This window comes from Periplaneta americana, chromosome 13 (assembly GCF_040183065.1).
Source record: "Periplaneta americana isolate PAMFEO1 chromosome 13, P.americana_PAMFEO1_priV1, whole genome shotgun sequence".
Lineage (NCBI taxonomy): Eukaryota > Metazoa > Arthropoda > Insecta > Blattodea > Blattidae > Periplaneta > Periplaneta americana.
The window spans coordinates 30,914,368-30,931,722 of NC_091129.1; positions in this window are offsets into that span (position 1 = coordinate 30,914,368).

Sequence of the window (17,355 nt, forward strand, 5' to 3'; positions counted from 1 at the left end):
CATAGTCATTCAGACTTTTACAATCTTCTATTCTAATTTCGTATAACCAAAAATGAATGTATTTAGACACCTACAACAATAAAGTAACGTATTGTTGAGGCCATGGAACTGCTGCAAAGACAATGCTGCTAGTGCGCTCTGATTTCATAGAAACAAAATTGATAAGGAAGTCACGTGGAATGTACATAATTTTCATTTCAACAAGTTTTACCGTACAATAAAGCTAAGAACGAGTGCAGGATGGATCTGCTTACAAGTTTAACGGCCGACATGTCGAAATAAAAAAGTAATTATCAGAAAAGGTTTATTGAAAAAAAATATATTTCTAAAGACAAATGTTTTTTCTACCGATTGGAAAATCGTCTTCTGTGCAATATGGCTTCTTACCACTTATTACTTTAAATTATGTTCATTTATATCGTATTATTAAACCTCTAAAATATATTTTTTACTGAATATATTTAAATGTTAGTGTATATTTCAACAGCTTTCATTACATAGTTGCTTGCATATTTTCAGATTCTTTAGTGCATAGAGTTGCGTGGTCTAATAATGATTATGATTATGATAAGAATATATCACTGTGAATACATATTTATGAACAAGCAGAAAATTAAAATATCTCTTATGAAGAATTTTAAATAAATGTAAACAAATTTGCAACTGAAAGAGACTAGTTTTATTGTTTCGATATTTAAATTAACAATAATATTATCCATGAATAATATTGTTAATTGAAGCGTCGGCTGGAACAACGTTGTAAGTTACATTAGGTAAAATTTACAGGAGCTGCAAAAATGTGTACGCGTACAACGTTGTTCTTATGAGGGTAGCAAACTTTTGAGCGGGAAGATTTCACGTACTACATTGATGGACAGTTGCAAGCCAAGGATTATAGCAAAGTAACATGACATACAATATTATTACACGGAAACACGCCGAATGAAAATTTTGTAACTTACAACGTTGTTCCAGCCGACACTTCAATTATTATCTTAAATACAATTGAATCGATCGGAGCTGAAAGGCATTAAGTCGAAATTGGACTTTTTTATTTAGCATTATGAACTATCTAAGCAAGACCTATCGATAGGCGCAAGAATGAATTAAGTCAGCCTTCTCCTTGTACAAGAAACTGTTGCTACTGGTAACGTGAACGGACTAGGCCAGCGTAAGTCATTGATTCCTGTCTTTCAGCGCCACACCTCACCATGCGAGGTTCACCAAGCAGCCGAGCTGCTGCTTTCCTATTCCCGCCAATCCCGTGACCTTGTGATATTAATGTTTCAGTGTAATACGAGTCATAAGTGACTTTGTGGTTTTCACCCTACTTTACTTTACTTAGCTTATATTTTCTTGTATCATAAGAGATGTTGCAATTTTTTTACATTCTGTTCATTTAATTTTGAAATAACCAGTAAAAAAAAAAAAACTGAAGAGAAATCCTTGTAAGTTAAGCTGCCATAACTAGCTTTGTATATTTTACTCTATTGTACTCTACTTAACTTGTATTTTGCTATTTCAAAAGAGAAGTTATATTTATACGAGGGTCGTACTGAAAGTCATGAGCAACTCAATGTTATAAATCTTAATTTTTATTTTTTAGACAGACCAGGTGTAGGACTATCACCTTAATCTGTAGACTTTTCTGTCACTTTTCAACATAGCCTCCATTCCTTTGCACACATTTTTCCAACCGTTCTGTAACTTCGAAAATTTCCTTCCAGTAGAAGTCCGTTCTAGTTTCTTGAAGACATTGATATAGCGTTGGCCTCGCAGCTGTTCCTTTAGAGAACTGAAAAGATAGTAGTCAGAGGGTGTCAAGTCGGGACTGTAGGGAGACTGCGGAAGAGTTTCCCATCCAACTGTTCTGATTTTCTCCATGAGCAATGTAAGACCGCGCGTTATCGTGTTGCAGGATTATCTTCTTTTCAAGTCGTTTCTCGCGCAATGCACGACGGAGTTTCAAAAGTGTCTGGATATAACGGACAGCATTTATGGTCTCTCCAGGTACAGGAAATTCAACCAGAATGCATCCCAGAAATCATCAACTCTTTCCTTGTTGCGTTCCGTGAAGGCAGTTCCAGGGCTCATCTTCGATGTTCTTGTTCCCGTCTTGGAAATGTTTCACTCATCTGCTAACACTGCTGGCGCCCATGCACACATCTCCGTATGCATGCTGAAGCCCGAGGTGAATTTTAGCAGAAGATTTTTTCTATTTAATATGGAATTCAATGACAGCACGCTGTCGAAACGAATCATCGTTGTTGACCATTTCGCAAACATTGCCTGTGATCACGAGCTAGAAGCTAATGACGTCACAATATGTCAATATATAGTGTAAAGTCTGTAGATTATGATCATATTGTTGTTTTTGTTGCATTGTTGAAATTGGAATTATAGTAATGGGTTGCTCATGACTTTTAGTACGACTCTCTGTAACAAACATTGAATGTATATAGTATTTATGTTACAAATAAATACAACTAAAATATCATGCAATATTGAGATATATGTCATTTATGAAGTGTAAGTAGCAACCATGGAGCTAAAAAGCATTAACCCAATTTTTCTAAATATTTTTTAATATGAAGCGTTCAATTTGCATTTCTATTGTGGCACACGTAGGCTAGGGCAGTCATGTCAACTGATACCTATAGGCGCAAGCACGCGCTTTAGAGCCCAGGAGAGCCTGAGCGCTTTACAGCGGAAAGGAAAGAGACAGACGAAAGAGGTAGTATATGTCACTTGGTCGAGCTATATACAGAGATGGCCAGCACTGATTCAGTGGATAATGGGAAGAGAATTTATTAAAACTGTATCCATGGTTAATTTTTAGATTTATTTGAGAAGTACAAGTATATTACAAGAATGTAAGTTTTAATTTTAATGCTCATTTTTCACAAGCTTGCTTTTTATTCAAAAGAAATATTTTCTCAACATTTTTTACAGAAAAGTGAAATTTTCAGATATGTTTATTTTGTAGTCTTACAGGTACTGAAACAATGTTTTCGTAAATCTAACATATCGTAAATACGTATTACTGTAGATAGTATATAGTGAAATGCTATGGTAAACATTCTTACAGTGGTCATTGATTCAATATGATAATAAGTAAAAGTCAATACTACAGCTGTATGATCATATGACTGTAATACTGACTTTTGTTAATTATCACATTGAAGATAGTGTATTACACATTTTGAAAATATTGCATGGAAAATTTTTGTAAGGAAATGAATTAAGAAAGCGACTACTGTTACATCATAAACAAAACATATGTGCTCATGTGTTGTAAAATGTCAGCTCTAGGCCTATAGCTTCAGTAGATTTCAAGAAAACAGTTTAATATTCTGATAATAGGAATTTGCGCACCATTATCACCTTAAAAGCATAATGCGATAAAAGTTTTGTTATGTAATATTAGTTATAGTTAAAACATAACCTAGGTAACTTTGCTTTGTACTACAATATTGTTTTGATTAGTTTATTGATTACTTTTACAAGGCTAAAGATGCCATCAATATCAATTCCAGCTTACCATGTCATACTCAGTCTCTTTCTTTGAGATATCAATTTATTTATGAATAATGTGTTTCATTCACGTAGTATAGTATTAATGTGAATATTTTTTCTTAACTCTTTATTATGTTATTGACGTTTAAAACACAACTGCAATATTAAGAAATAGAAATTGGTGTTAGTACTTTTGTTTTACAGACAATATAGAACATATAAAACAGAAAGAAGTCGTATAAAAATAACGATATAAATTTCACGTTCTGTTTGAAGTTTGTGCACCACTGTTTCCTTAATCCAACAGGCTGCTTATTCATATACATAATCCTCCCTCCTTCCATACCTAGCGCTTGATGCCCGTGCACGACGTCAAAGTCAGAAAAATGCACTTGCTTTGACATCACTGGGCTAGGGAATTATTCTCCAGCTTAACATAAGCATTCGATAAATTTATTTCGTTTCTACACGATATCTTTTTCTTTCTCCTAAAAAGTTTCAAAAACTGACTTAATGCTTTTCAACTCCGACAGATTCAATTAGATCAAGACGATTTAGGAGGAATTGTTAATGCGGTTTACTTTATCACCGAAACTACAAATTACTGTATTTCTTTTGAACATTTATAAATCAATAAATATGTCACCAGGGTAATGCAAGAGTTGTGGAGTTGACACCCCCGTCCCTTATTTCCTGACTACCGAAGCAAGAGTGTTTTTTCAAATTTCGTTTCGTCGCGCTGCCCAGCTTCTCAAGAGGATTCTCCTCTTCTCTGCAGTCACCAAACCTTGATTGGTTGGGGGCCATGAGAGTATTTCTACCCACTGTTTCCGAATTGGGGAATAGGAATGGAAAAATGTAATAAAATTGTTTCAAGTGTAGCCATAGAATCATTCCATTCTTGTGCGGCTAAGTTTGACGAAGTTCTTTGTAACTTTTGGAAGGAATAAGGCAAACAGTAGTACCAGTTTGAATTCAAGTGACAATAAAACATTAAAATTAATAATATCAGTTGTGCAAAAGAGTAAATCAAAGCTGTAAATGAAGCGGTGACATCAGAAACCATTCAAGACGACTTTTGACCGAAATTGAGATATTTATACAGGGTATTTAAAAAACTATCAAATATTTTAAGAGGTGTTAGCATGCATCAAAACAAGAAAATAATGTCTAACAAACATGGGTCCTACAACACATACTTTCTGAGATCTGAACACTTGTTCATAGGAGGTGCTCAATGTGACGCCCATTTATGGCAATGCATTTCTCTGCCCTACAATACAGCAGACAACAAGATAATCATACCGTAGTTGACATCCCTGACATGGAATAATGATACGTCGCAAGGATTACTGAAAACAAAAGTCTCGTTGCGGATATCAGCGGGGTTCAGCAGAGGTGGTGTTGTGAATTTTCGTAATCAGCATGCAGTTGAAGAAACAAAACATCAGCACCGATTCTCAATCAACTTATGTGCAGGCTATTCTTGATGATAGATTATTAGGGCCATACGTGCTACCACAGAGATTAACTGGGAATCGTTATCAGGACTTTCTTATTAACGTATTGAAACAAATTTCAAAGAGTGAGTGATTCCTTATGCTTAAAGGCAGAGGAATGCATAACCATGAATGTACGTCATATTGAGCACCTCTTAAGATCAAGTGTTCAGATCTCAGAAAGTATGTGTTGTAGGACCCATGTTTATTATGCATTATTTTCTTGTTTTGATGCATACTAGCACCTCCTAAAATATTGGATACTTTTTTAACACTCTGTATAGGGACATAACATGTAATTATTACATATAATCCGGGCTCTATATATCACATTCAGATGATATGGCAACTTGAGAGAAGTCCACACCTGTGGAGTAACGGTCAGCGCGTCTGGCTGCGAAACCAGGTGGCCCGGGTTCGAATCCCGGTCGGGGCAAGTTACCTGGTTGAGGTTTTTTCCGGGGTTTTCCCTCAACCCAATACGAGCAAATGCTGGGTAACTTTCGGTGCTGGACCCCGGACTCATTTCACCGGCATTATCACCTTCATATCATTCAGACGCTAAATAACCTAGATGTTGATAAAATAACCCAATAAAATAAAAACTTGAGAGAACAGTCTATCGGTGTGAAAAATAGGCCTACGTCACATACAGATATCTTTGTAAAAGCTGAATAGTCATATTTTAATAATATTCTCGTTTTCCAATTCAAGAATTGAGGAGTTATGTGGACTAACAACCTAAGTGACTTTAAGTCGTTATTTCGCAGATCACATTTCCCGACACCCTCTTGTGTGCTTTATATTGTAACAAAATATTGTTTCTCTACCTTAATCCTAGAGGGCAGCAGAAGCAGAAGCTTTTTCTTACTGAGTGTCTAGCGGCCCGACTGCGTTGTGTCTGTTCAGTGTAAACATAAATGGAGACTGATTCTGAAAATGAAAGTGGTGCTGCGTATGGGAGTACTATATCCACGAGAGGTGTGAACAGAAAAATAAGGAAAAGTAACTTAGTTGGAAAAAAGAAAGTGCAAAGAAGAAACGTAGGCTAATTCCGGTAGAACAATACCCGCTTAATGATTTGCTGTTGTGAAAACATGTTGTGAATTGAATTATGCAGGTGAATTCAATCATCTTGATCAGCAGAGACTTTTCAGTGGATTTTGGAGTATTAGAGAAAAACAACTGCAGAAAACAATGTTGTTGGCTTACATTTTTCCGTAACACAAAGAAACCTACATCTGGAAGAAGTGGTCAGTATTCATTTGTATACAAAGTGAAATTAGAGGGCACTAATGTCACTGCATGTAAAGGAATTTTACTAAAAGTAAACATGTCAGCAAGCTTTGAAATTGGGGACTGGTGCTACAACTGAAAATCGTGGAAAACACACAAATCGACCAAGGAAGACTTATCAAGAAATATGGGATATGGTAAATGTACACTGGAGTTTATTCCCTTCTAAGACGTCACATTATGCAAGACGCAGTTCTGCTAGACGGTACTTTGATGATCCCACTTTAAATAATATCACTTTGTTTAAGTCCTTCCAGCAATATTACTTTGAACAAAAAGGAAAAATTTGTCAATGAAATATCAAACTTATCATCAATTCTTCAGAGAAAACAGCTGTTACATTTTCAGAAAACCAAGATCCGATATTTGTGACTACTGTACGGAAACTGAACTTATGTTAAACGTGAATCCCAATGATCGACTACGGAATTCATCTTAGAAATATTCAGAATTACAACAGTCTTAAAGAGGAATATCTTGAAAAAGTGAAGAATTTTGCGAATGAAGATATTGATACTCTTGTACTAGAATTTGATTTTAGTCAAAATTTGGCTATTCCGAGGCTTAATGTAGCGGCGCAGTTCTATAAGCAATGATGGATCTGAAGTCACCGATGAAGATGAATGAAAACCATGTTTGTTTTGTACATTAAATTTCAGGTTTAAAAACCCGAAACTTTTTATTTAATCTCATAAAGATGTATGAACAAAGGTAAACATAGTTCAAATATATATGTCTTTAATTTAACTTATGTAATGAAATCATTAATTAATTTTGTATGTATTATTTTCAGAGTATAGTACGAAAGAATGGAGTTTATTTTTATGCATTTGTGTTATTGTGCAGTAAAGTACAAAGTTAACAGAAGTGTTTCTATTCTTATGTTACATAATATTCTCCAATAGAAACCATTTATTGGTGTTCTGTGGGCTAACAACTTAAAAGGAAGTCGCTATTAAAATATTGTAGTTCAATAATAGCCATTACTTCGTTACATTTTTGTGTTCAAGGAATGCTATATTGATAATGTATATTTTAAAAGTTTGATGGAATATCATATGAACACATAAAAAGTAATATCGTAATTTTCAACTTCAGTTTACTCAAAACTATGATCTTGCACTTAAGCTGTTAGTCCACGTCCCCTCAATTTGTTCTAAATATCACTAGTAAATTGAACGTTTTTACTCCCAAAGGTGCAATATGTACTTCAAACAAAATTTCACTTTCCCTATGATGAACAAAACAATGTTAAGTGTCACAGCACATCTATTCAACGCGTATCGACAAAGTTTAAACTCACAGGAACACAAATAGTCAACAGTTGCGAACTATTGAGTAGTTTTCGTTCGTATCAGCAACTTGGAGAACGCAGACCGAGTAGAACAAATGATGGAGTGCTAACAAAGGGTATTCAAATGATGACTGCAGTGCTGATCTGAAAGGAACTCCATTTATATTCTGTTTCTATATGTTGACGTTTCAATAGACACTACAAATGGTTAAAGGGATTGATATTTGAATTAAAAATTGAGACTTCAAAAATAAACAATTATAACGACATGAAAAACCGCCTACGCAGCTCAGTTGACAGGCATTGGCTTAGGATGGCCGCAGTCACTAGTTCAAACCTCAGCGATGTCGGAATTTTATTTATGGCAGGTAAAGCCAAAATTCTCATGCTTTTTCTGGAGGTTATTCTGTTTTTCTGTCGTCACTCATCAACACTTTACACAATTATTCTTCTTTTACTATCAACCCCGTCTAGAAAAATAGGATATCTCCTTTTTTTGTGTGACGTCGAAGCCGCTGTCCGTCACAATAGATGTTCTTGGCGGTTTGACAAAAGATTAGTAGATGGCAGTGGGTTCTATCATTAAATTTTTCTACTATTTCTGAAATTGTTGACTATGTTATGTCCTTATTAGGGTATACCTCATTAAATAAACTACATACCTCTTATTTTGCAATTCATTTTTAATTTTCAGAGAAGTCTATATAGTATCTTAAAAGTATTTATTTCAGTCACTGACTTCACAGCATATGTTTAAGGTGCTACACCTTTACATTACATATTTAAAAGACGTATGAACGTTTTCTTTGGTCTCCAACATCATCAGATACGAAGTACATTTCAGCAATATCAGTGCTCTCTACATAATATCTACAAATATCAAACATATTTAGTGGCATGCAAAATGAGACATATTAAAAACCAACATTGCTGTGAGACACATTGACATTCTATATGAATGCCTTGATTGTCACTTACTTGAAACACACGTATAGATTACAAAAAATATTGATTTACTTATATATATATATATATAAATGCAAGTCATCACATATGAGATAATAAAATGACATGATTTAAAAGTGATAAAAACAATAAAATATAAAACTAAAATAAAAAGTATTATGAATGTGAAGAGTTTCAAAATTACAGTAATTACATTTATTATATTCCTATTTCTGTTTCACAATAATACTCATAATACTTTTTATTTTAGTTTTATATTTTATTACTTTTATCACTTTTAAATCATGTCATTTTATTATCTCATATGTGAGGACTTGCATTTATATATATATATATATATATATATATATATATATATATATATTTATGTATATATATATATATATATATGCAAATCAATATTTTTTGTAATCTATACGTGTATTTTAAGTAAGTGACAATCAAGGCAGTCATATAGAATGTCAATGTGTCTCACACCAATGTTGGTTTTTAATATGTCTCATTTTGCATGCCACTAAATATGTTTTATATTTGTAGATATTATTAGAGAGCACTGATATTGCTGAAATGTACTTCGTATCTGATGATGTTGGAGACCAACGAAAACGTTCATACGTCTTTTAAATATGTAATGTAAAGGTGTAGCACCTTAAACATATGCTGTGAAGTCAGTGACTGAAATAAATACTTTTAAGATACATACCTCTTGTTGATTTCTCTTTCTGTCACCATAACCAACCATCATTAGACTCTCTATCCTTTCTCTTTCGGATAACATTGTCATGATGAACAATTTTAAACTCACGAATGAAAAGGAGTCATTGTTGATTTACGTTATTGTCTTGTTTGTTTTATAGCCTACTCCATATGAATACACATATTTATTTTGTGTTACATATCAAAGCATTTGAAAGAACCATAATTTTAAACATTCTCTGAAACATTTATGTTAGCCTATTTTTTGTTCGTTTTATGGCCTACTTAGTGATGGAGGAAATAAATTAAATACCGATATATTAATATTGCAATATATTGCAAACCTAATTTCGATAAACGATATATATATATCGCAGAAAATATATCGATATATCGAACGATTATCAATATATCGCTATTCCGTAAGCAAATTGTATTTTCAGGCGTACATATACTGTGTTACAATAAAATTACTTAAATTTTAATATTCCTTTTTTCCCTTGAAATTAACATCATAACAGTTAAAAGCATAAATGTAAAATTGTAACAATAAACAATACATTTTCAATACCATATGATGTAGGTCCTAACCTAAATAAAAATTGTGGTGAGGCTAGGGAGCTTAAATGATATAGTGGGAAAGAGTTAAGTGAACTCTACGTGGTTGATTATTTGATATGGGAACACGATTCAATTATTCTAATGTTATATAGGATTCTGTCCAGGACAGAGATATAATGCTCTTATCTGCCTAACAACGTAACCATTTTTAAATGTAAGTAAACAGAACTTCTAATTTATTTTTAAATGTAAGTAAACCGTACTTAGAATGTTACAAGTTTTAACAAACTTCACAGTTGACTTGATACAATCCTTCTATAGTAAAGTTCCCATTGCAAGTTATTGTTACACTTCAACATTGCAAACAACAATGATAATGGTTAAGGGATAGCGCCATCTCTCGGGAACTATCGGAGTTGTCTAGTGTGGATTTTTTTTTGTTATTGATAATGATAATAATTCCAGAAAAAAAAATCGATAAATTTATGAGAAAACCGATATATTATACGATATATTGAATAAAAATTTCGATATCGATATATCGCTATATCGAAACGAAAATATCGGTATTTCGTAAAAACCGATATATCGTTCCCATCTCTAGGCCTACTCCATTATGAATACACACATTTATTTTGTGTTACTTTATCAAAACATTTGAAAGAACCATAACATTTACAAGAGAATATTCATCATTTATGCTCAGTTAAACTTCTATTTGTATGTAAAATTGAATGTAGATTTCTAATATGGTTTTGATGTATGTAAACTACATATGGATGTATTCAAAACCGGCGTATCTGTAAACTTGATGTTCTGGAGGTACGTTCCTTTGTCTGGAAGTCGACGATATTTCTGATAGAATCATTAAGAAGATTTCCTGGTATTTATACGAGGGTTTCAAGAGATCATGATGATTATTTGCGTATAATAGTTATTTATGCCACAAGTGGATAATCTTGATGATTATGGCTTGCGTGAATATTTGTGAATTTTCACGAGTGTCATAATAAGATTATCCACGAGTTGAATACAACACTTCATGGCATTTCAACATTACAAATTGTAGGAAATAAATAATGAAATAATTCGGCATCCATAGCTGACAAAGTCTTCATATGTTCGTATGGATTAGTTGCGCCTGACATTGGCATTGAATAGCGAGAAATTGATGACCTTGCAGGTATTACAAACTCTAGTTATACCTTAGGTATGAAATTTTATGTTACAAATATTCCTTTATTTTGTTAATATAGTTTCTCTGAACTACAGAACTGTTTTATGTGATATTACAAAAGTGATACAAAATTGTTAAAGATTGGAAATAAATGATACGTTACCTTCTGTCCTGCATTTCATTTCTTGTTACATGGCGCGTAAGAGCGGTAAGCAAATAGCCAGAGGAGTCGCAGGAGCAGTGGCTGAATTGCTATGGACATGGGATTGGGAAGTATTGGAACATCCTCCATATTCCCCTGACATGAGTCCTTGTGACTTCGACTTCTTTTCACGGTTAGAGGCAAGAGGTTTCCAGATATTGCATCAATGCTTTATGCAGTAGGGTAGTCCATCAGATAGATCAACTGAAACAACCTCGCTAACAGCATTCAACGGTTACCACGGATTTGGCAAAAGATACAGGCACACGTTGGTGATTATATTGAAGGGATGTAAATGTATTTTCCATGTAAGTTGAATAATATGTTCGTGCTGTCCATGTGGACACTACTTTATTTGAAACCCTCCTAAGAGTCACTTCAGTAAATGAGTGGTAATCTCTCATGACCTATCCTTCTTAACACAAATAAAAACAATTGCGAATAGAGCCTTCAAACAGGTAGGTTTCATCTACAGAAACTCAAAAGATTTCAAGAATGTTGAAACTGTCTTAAAAATATATAATAGTTTAATACGAAGTAAATTAGAGTACGCATCTATAGTTCCGAACCCTCACTGTTACTCGCACTCGGTCATTCTAGAGAGAGTACAGAATAAAATCCCAAAACTGCTATATATGAAAAAACATTCATATTACAACATATTCAAATCTTATGTATCCATGCTGGTTGAATTTAATGTACCATCTCTCAGTAGTCGCAGGATAAGAGCACAACAAATGTATTTGTTCAAAACCATAAATGGTTTAATAGACAACCCTGATCTTCTACAGCTAATTAGTTTCAATATAGATAAATCAAATTTGAGAAGGTGATCTCTCATTTATTTACGGACATCAAAAACACAATCTCATAAAATGTCTCCACTTTTATTAATGCTTCGAACTTACAATCATCTATCAAATAAACAGGATTTAGATTTCTCGTTATCGTACAATATGTACAAGAAAAAATTATATACAGCAAAGGTTTCATGATATGTTGGATTCTAGTTGCATGTTGGTTGTAGCTGTAGTCAGATATCATGCTGGTTGGAACACATGTTCTGTAGTCGTGAATTTCTTAAATAAATAAATTAAGCCTATTATTCCTACTATATAATACTGTATACTGAATTTATTAACATAGTGTTATATTTACTCTGTAATTTGCCAATTATAGCTACATTTTACATTTTTGATTATGATATCTATACTTAACTCTTTTTAATTTATTTTTATTTGGTATTTTTAATTTATGTCTGTATCTGTGTCTTTTATTTAGGTAGTATCTATTTGTTTTTTTTTTCATTTTTAATTTTTAATTAGTAATTACACTTGTATCTTGCATTTGTTTCTGTTTTATCTCTTTAATTTCATATGCAATTCTGTGTTTTTTTTAAACAAATCTGTACTGTCAATTGTAATTGGGGCTTTGCCCTGTTATAGACATAAATAAATAAATAAATAAATAAATAAATAAATAAATAAATAAATAAATAAATAAGCATACAAATAAATAAAATATTTCACAAGTAGGAAACTTTCTTAGGATATGGTAGTACATTGGAATGCAACTATTTTCTGTATAAGTGATGAATATAATGATAGAATGGTGACTAGGAAACCGACAATATCGCTATGAAACATATTTCTATATTGACTCTGTTCTTCACGAATTGATCTGCTCTGGATTGAAACCCTGACTTTGGTCATACATGTAAGCCAACACGCAGCATCTCGGCTAACTCACGTCTAGATTTATTGCAAGTCAATCTATATATATATATATATATATATATATATGTGGTATTTAATTTCTGCTGACGTCTTTCTCCCTCTTTTTAATATCACAGACTTGATTCCAGGCGTATGAAGAGGAAGTACCATGCATGTTATTAAAATGTTCAAATCTGTAATGTTGAATGAAGGAGGAAACTTCGATCTTCAGTAAACACTCAAACGCACGAACTTCCTCTTCGTTTCTCTGAATATTAAAATCCATGTGAACTATACGTAAATATGAGTTATCTACCAGAATACTGTTGATCTACAACTTGAACACTATACAGGGTGATTCACGAGGAGCACCACAATTTACGGGGCATATTCCCGAAGACATTTGAGCAAAAAATGCCATATACATTTGAATTTTATTCTCAATATTTCAGAGTTACACTAATTTGAATGTGTTAAAAAAATGCCTTTTTTTCTTTAGTTTTAAGGGTAAAGGAATATTACAATTAGAGAATGAACTATTCAGAAGAAAACTTTTTTTAATTGGCTAGTATTCTGAAGCTAAAAATGTGTTGTTAATTCTGTAGTTGCTTCGCGGTCCGCGAACTGGTCGCAGGCGTATGGCCGGCTTAATTTAAAAGAATGTATAGCAACACAGCGACCAGGTCGCACAGTGTGCAATAACGCAAATCTAGCTGGACAAAATTCATAACTTCTCTGCATTTCAACGGATTATTATGAAACTTTGTACAGACCTTATAGATAGCACATATTCTTTGTGTAAAAACTCTGACTACGATTGTATTAGAGAAACTACCCTTTTATACGGGGTAGTTTAGACAAAAATAGTAACTTCTCTCCTATTTAACAGATTTATATGAAAATGTGTACGGAAGTTACAGGTAGAATATATTTTTTGTGTACAAACTATATTTACGGTTCCATAAGAGGAAGTACAATTTACAGGGGTTACATTTTTTTCATAAGATTAACTTCTCTCCTACATAACAGATTTTATGAAACGTTGTACAGGAGTTACAGGTAGCATATTTTTTGTGTATAAATTTGGATTTTTTATCTGTATGCTGCCTGTAGGCCTAGTAGTTGCACAAAGTTGCATAAAAATATGTTATATAGAAGAGAAGTTGTTAATTTTGTCTAAATGCACCACTATAAAGAGGCAATTCCTCTTATAAAACATAATCAGACTTTGTAGACAAAAAAAATATTCCACCTGAAACTCCTGTATAAAGTTTCATAAACATTGTTAGATAGGAGAAAATTTATTAATTAAATGCACCCGCTATAAAGGGGTAGTTTTTCTTGTGCAAACGTAATCAGAGTTTGTACACAAATCATATGTACCACCTGTAAGTCATGTACAAAGTTTCATAATAATGCGTTAAACTGCACAGAAGTTACTAATTTTGTCCAGCTAATGATTTGCATTCTAATTTACTGTGCGTTTGTTAAGGTTAGATAAAAATGTGTCCAATGTATTTTTAAACTGATATTCCATATCATGTGAATAATATTGTAGGACTCAAACACTCTCACATTGGTTAAAAACTTCCTTAGTCATTGATTCTTTTCTGCTGTTAAGCCAAACATGGAACAGTTACCGTATGCCCCACCACTGAAAAAAATTAATTACAGATAAATGCGCAATAACGAGCAAACTTTAAAACAAGGATTCAACACTCTAAATGATGATGTATTAAATGGTAAAAGAATTGTTGTAACCGGACTTGACCGCTATACTAAAACTCACATTATATTTGGAGAACTTTAAAATCATAAGTTTTCCAATTGCACTATTTAAAACCTGCTGTAAGAAGGAAAATACTTTATAAACTTGTAATTGAAGTTACATTAGTAACAACGTACCTATATGAACAAATTCCATGTTTCACAACACAATAAATCGTTAACAATTGGCTCTCTTTCACCCAAATAGTAAGCCTGTTTCTCTACGACTGAACCGGAGGTAGAAATGTTAGGAAGAACTCAAAGTTCATACCCTTCTAAATATAGTTTCATCTTGTATTGATTGTTCCGATAAGCTGACTAATAAGTAATGAAAATTCAATTAGACCGTCTCTGCTTATCTGTATTACAATTATAATTTATTGATGTCTTACATTAACGTTTTCGGTACCTCAGTGTACCATCTTCAGATGTATTTATGATACTAAATTTAAATTTAAACCTGGCCAATAGGTACATATGTTGTGGTCTTGGATAGTGTGTGTGTGTGTGTGTGTGTGTGTGAATATACATACTATGCCCATATACGTATGTTTACAGTGGTTATATGGACCATAAAACACTTATATGCTATCGATTGTTAAAACAACTAATTAAGATCAATTAAAAACATATGGTCATTGTTCTATGACGTTATTTAAATACTTACCACTGTGAATTTTATGAATGTTTATCGTGACTGTTCGTTGGGGCAACTAGTCGTTACCTTAATTGCACTGTATTGTTGAGTATAAATAAATCTTGAAGATTCTTTGCATTGTTTGTTCGATGATAAACACACATTTAATATTGGAGCACTTGAAATTTAGAATATTCGTAACGTACACTTTGATGGATGTTTTGTGCGTGAGTTGACTATATCTCTTCTTATGTTTTAGCTTACAATATCATTTGATTGTTGTTTATTATTCCCCGGGCTCCAGTCAAGCCTTGCTTTGTTCGTGTAGCTGATGTGGTGTGTGCTCCGTGACGGCTTGGCTTATGGTGTTTTATGGTCCATATAACCACTGTAAACATATATGGGTATAGTATGTATATTCACACACACACACACTATCCAAGACCACAACATATGTACCTATTGGCCAGGTTTAACCCTGCGTTACTTATGATATAAATATTCTCACCATTGCTCAGGTGGGGTTTCACAAACCCCATTTTAAATAACTAATATATTTTTCCGCAAGTTTCAGAAATCAGATAAACGCAATTAAATATACTATTCTTAGTTCACTTAAACAATTTCTTAAGTGAACTCTTCTGGATGTGATTGAAAGGTATACAGATGCACAGAGTACACACTAGCTCCATCTCTTAGATTTTCTTTGAAATATACGCACCGGAGTTTACCACACCCCACCTGAGTAATGCAGGGTTAAATTTAAATTTAGTATCATAAATACATCTGAAGATGGTACAATGAGGTACCGAAAACGTTAATGTAAGACATCAATAAATTATAATTGTAATATAGATAAGCAGAGACGGTCTAATTGAATGTTCATTACTTCTAAATATAGTTTGCCGCTGATATATCAGTAAAAGCTATTACTCACAATATTCTTCAAATATTAAAGAACACGAATTCATATTCACCTATGCGAAACTGAACAAGTCGAAATTTGATTTTTGTCCACCTAGATCGGGAAAATTGCACACTGTGGGTCGCCGCGTTCAGGTCGCCTGTCTGGCCATAGCCTTAATTCAGGCAGTCTCGGAGACTCGTTTCAAGCTGGTGGTAGTTCAGTTTGTTTGTTTGTTTGTTTGTTTTTCATTGGCTGCAGTCTGTTAAAGTTGCAGAGTAACGAACTTTTCTTTCTGGTGATCTAATATTCCAAAGATAAGTTCCCGCTGTCTGTATAATAGGCTTTGTTGGTCATTCATTTCAGAGTTACGTATTATTGTAGCTTATAATAACTACTTTAAAGTGATATACCGGTAATATAGTTTGCGTTTGTTTACAACATCCTGCTCATAACCAGGCTTCGAGACTTTGGACCAGAGACCTGCATCAGAGCGAGCGCGGGATATCGTTATCAGCCCAGGAAGGCACTGACGGATTGAATAGCGATCATCTACGAATATTTCCGATAAATCACGAAGCAAAGAAACACACCGAGCGATCGGGTCTGAGGACGAGCGCTCGGTGTTCATGAGTGCTCTTCCTGTAGCAGTAAGCAGTGGGTGAATTGTAGGCTTGTCTGATCAGTACGTTTCATCATAACGAATGTTGAAGATGATTCAATAGTATCGACGTCGATCTCAAGCAGAGGCTCGGACACCGTCTCTGTTGATGGTAAAAGATTACAAGACACGATGTCAAAAGTATATACCGAAAATAAAATTAAATCAGCAGAGTCAGAAAGCAGTTACTAGCTCTGCTTGGACTAAATTCGGAGAAGTAAGGGATAAGAATACCTTAAAGTACATAGTATTGTCCACACCTGTGGAGTAACGGTCAGCGCGAAACCAGGTGGCCCGGGTTCGAATCCTGGTCGGGGCAAGTTATCTGGGTGACGTTTTTCCGGGGGTTTCCCTCAACCAATACGAGCAAATGCTGGGTAACTTTCGGTGCTGGACCCCGGACTCATTTCACTGACATTATCACCTTCATTCAGACGCTAAATAACCTAAGCGTCGTAAAATAA